A 3,978-nucleotide genomic window follows, 5' to 3' on the forward strand; every position below is an offset into this window, starting at 1 on the left:
GGAAAGGGGTTAGTTTAACCTCTGGTTTGCTAGTAAAACTGAATTACTGTGTCGTGAAATGATGCATGTCTAAAAAGTGTGTCCCTAGCATGAAAAGTTTGGAAAGCTTTGTCTTAGGCATTGGGTGGGTGTGGAAAAGATTGGGGAAGCAGGTAAGCTTTATGAGCTCCCATAGTTCAGTTTGCAGCTTGGCTCTGGAGAACAGAAATTTGCTGGTCTCTTTAAAGTTATTGTGGCCATTTTCTCCACACACCCCTTAAAAAGGTAAAGGGACCCCTGACCATTAGGTCCAGTCGTGGCCGACTCTGGGGTTGCAGCGTTCATCTCACTTTATTGGCCGAGGGAGCCGGCGTACAGCTTCCGGGTCATGTGGCTAGCATGACTAAGCCGCTTCTGGCGAACCAGAGCAGCGCACAGAAATGCTGTTTACCTTCCCGCTGGAGCGGTACCTATTTATCTACTTGCACTTTGATGTGCTTTCGAACTGCTAGGTTGCCAGGAGCAGGGACCAAGCAATGGGAGCTCACCCCATTGCGGGGATTTGAACCGCCGACCTTCCGATCGGCAAATCCTAGGCTCTGTGGTTTAACCCACAGTGCCACCTGCGTCCCCTTACTGTTGCCTTAATGTCCCTTTTCCATCTTTTCCAAACACTCCTACTCCTGCACAGCTTTCACAAATGAAATGATTTAAGAAAGATAATTCCAGGGCATTATTTAATTTATTCTGATGGTAGGATTTGACGTTGCTGCTTGCAAGATGTATTCATGCACAAATCTACACCTTCAACACTTTTTCAGACTTTTCAGGTCTTAACAAGAACATCATGGATGTTAATTTGGCAGCATTACGTACCTTTGTTACCTGCCTAAGGACTTCATTTCTCTGAATCCTCATTGTCTTTTCTTCATAATTTCTCTTATATAAACACTTCCACCTTGTTTCACAACACTGAAAGATGGATAGATTAGGTAAAATTAAATTGCATTTATACCACCTTTCATGGGAATTTGCCCCAGGTAATTCCTTATCAGACAGAATTTGAATTTGAAGTGATAGTGTGTTTGGAATTAAAAGTTTTTTCGAATTGGAGGTTCATTAGAAAATGAACCACCTTACTTAGGAAAGAACCGCCATTTGTGCATGTTAAATACGTGCACATCCATGCACATGCGCATTGCGTCAAACATGGAAATGACTCAAAAACATCATAAAGAGGAGTGGAATGGGGTTGGGGCGGAATAGAGCGTTTGCTGTCCTTTCCATTTGCGCTTCAAGTATATATGGTATCACTGGCACGTGTGGTGCCTCAGAAGGTAACTCTCGTGTAATAGGGTCAAGTATGGTCAAGAAGAACGAGCAGTCACACTCCCTTGATCCTTCTCCCAACGAAAGTCATCAACCAGGGTGACTAAGGGAGTTTAACTGAAATGGATTCAGTTACTGTCATAAATGTACCAAGCAAACACGTACATAAATATATAAACCACATGTCTGAAGCAGCACAGGAAGACAGTCCTGAAACCATTTTAACTCCCAAACTGACCAAATGTTTCTCTGCAAGAAGGGAGGAAATGAAAAAACCTTCCCATTGTCTCAGGAATTAGGTAATTACCATCTCAAAGGAATGGCCAGACTACCAGAAAAGGCAATCAGATAAAGCATTATCAGATAACCTGGCAGACAGTAAAAACAACATTCAAATTTTTGTTGTAGACCGCCTTTTCTGTGATGTAGCTATGATGTTTGTGGGGGGTGGTCTTGGGTTACACCTCTCCTGTGATGTATGTATGATGTATGGAGGGGTGGTCTTGAGCTCCAGGGCAGGGAATTTCAAAATGGCTATATAAGGGCAAGCACACGTGCTTCGTGTTCCTCCTCCTCCTCTCTCCTGCGTGTGGGGGAGCACCCTGTTGCAACAGTCAATAAAGTTCAGCCTTACTAGCTGCTTTGCTTCTCAATATTCTCTGGTTGGTCTCTGTTATTTTCTCCTACCGATAGAGAACCTACAAAGGGACTCTTTATGGTCTCTTGGGTACCCCGTAAGGGAAAAGGAGCAGGTTTTTTTTTTACTTATATCAAAATCAACCTATGAAACAAAACAAAATCCTGATCCTGTACCTTCCCTAGGTAAGCAGCAGAAGAAGGCAGTATCATCTATATTGTATCTATATATCTGTATAATTTGTATCTGTATCCCTACCCCACCCCATGGCAACTCACTGCTGCAAAAATGTTCTCAAGAGAACCCCTTTCATATTAGAAAGGTTTCCTAGAAACGTACAGCATTGCTTTGGACATAATGTCTATAAAAAGTGGCAATCTATTGTTATAGTATTCTCATGTGCTGCAATATTTGAATGCTATTATATATATCAGTGTTTTCAAAATGTGTTGTTCAACATTAAGGACCCTGAAAAACACCACAACAGCAGCCATTGAAATAACAGCCTTCCTGCATCTTAAAGCTGGTTTATGTCCTTGAGTCTTTTGTTGGCATTTAGACTGTTGCTGGAAGGCATTGCTGCATGCCTGTGAAGAAGATGCATGTTGCAGCCTATAGCATTTTCTTACCGCATGTGTTAGGACTGTGCAAGAACGAACCCTGAGGAAAAAGCCCCAAAGCCTCCAGATCCCAACTCTCCTTCCCTGCTCCTTTATTTCTTAAAATAAGCATATCCAGCTCCAACCCCCACAAAAAAGGCTCTCAGAGCAGCTTACAAAAAAGAAGAAGATTGATATAAAAATTGGGGCTTGGCAAATGGATGGAGGCAGGATCACAAAGCAGAGTTCCCTCCCCTCCTTCCAGTGGCGTAGCGTGGGTTGTCAGCACCCGGGGCAAGGCAAGTAATTTGCGCCCCCTAACCCGTGGATTTGCGCCCCCTAACCCGTGGATTTGCCCTAACCCCAGATGTTGCGCCCGGTGCGGCCGGCCCCCCTGCACCCCCCACGCTACGCCACTGCCTCCTTCTAAGGAAGGAGAGACTCTGAACAAAAGTGTGCAGGAACGCAGTGCTTTTTTTCTAAAAAAATAATAGGGGTCCTCTCATTTTCCTACTCATATTGAAATACTGCCCTTCAATGAGGCCAAACTTAGATTCACAAATTGTTTAGGGGTATGCGTACCCCTGTGTCCCCCCAGAAAAAAAGCACTACGGGAACCTTTAAAGACTTTTGACATTGCCCAACCGCCTTAGCCAAAGACCACTCCAAAATCATCATACATATATCATAGGAGGTGGTCTACCACAGAAATTCTGTCTGCCAGGATACCTAATAATGGTTGCTGATTGCATTACCTGGGCAGCCTGGCCATTTTCTTGTGATGGTTAATTTTTTAGTTCCTGAATCCAAATCACAACACAAATATGCCCTTAAGACAGGATTTGTAAGCGAAAAGATAATGCCTCCCTTACTGCAGAGGAATATTAGAGGTCATTGGGAGAGTCAAAATGGCCTCAGGATTGCTCTCCTGTACTGTTTCAGACACATGGTTTATATATTTACGTATGTGCATTTATCAATATTTATTATATATTTGAGACCTTAGAATTTCTTATTACAAGGTAGGCCCTGCTTTTGGGCTTGCAATCTAAAAGCCATGACACAAGACGAGAAAGGCTTTGGTGGAGGGAGAAAAGCAGGAAGATGGCAGTTGGTTTGGTTGCCCAGATAGATGGGAACAGTCAGTATTACGGGTCATACTATATATATTCTCGTTTTTAAATGCCACTTTATTTATAAACAAGAAAACAACACGAGACACATTTCCCGCTGTTCGCCCCTGGGCTTCTCCCCTGGCACGCCGGCCCTCTCCTTGCCCTCCAGCCTCAGCCGCGCCTGTTGCTAGGCGACCGCTGACACCAAGGGCAAAGGCCTAGCCTGGGCCACATCCCAAAATGGCCGCCGGGGGAGGCGCCGCCGGCGGCGACGGGTGGCTTTTGCGTCGCCTCGCTTAAAACCGCCGCGGCGGGTGCG

At 44.6% G+C, this 3,978-nt stretch overlaps 1 protein-coding gene across 1 annotated transcript in view; it reads right to left on the reverse strand.

Moving 5' to 3' along the window:
• The window catches only part of XRCC2 (X-ray repair cross complementing 2), a 244,026-nt gene that overhangs the window by 22,843 nt on the left and 217,205 nt on the right, over nucleotides 1-3,978 (reverse strand). The gene's annotated exons all lie outside the window — the stretch shown is intronic.

This window comes from Podarcis raffonei, chromosome 12 (genome assembly GCF_027172205.1).
Source record: "Podarcis raffonei isolate rPodRaf1 chromosome 12, rPodRaf1.pri, whole genome shotgun sequence".
Classification (NCBI taxonomy): Eukaryota; Metazoa; Chordata; class Lepidosauria; order Squamata; family Lacertidae; genus Podarcis; species Podarcis raffonei.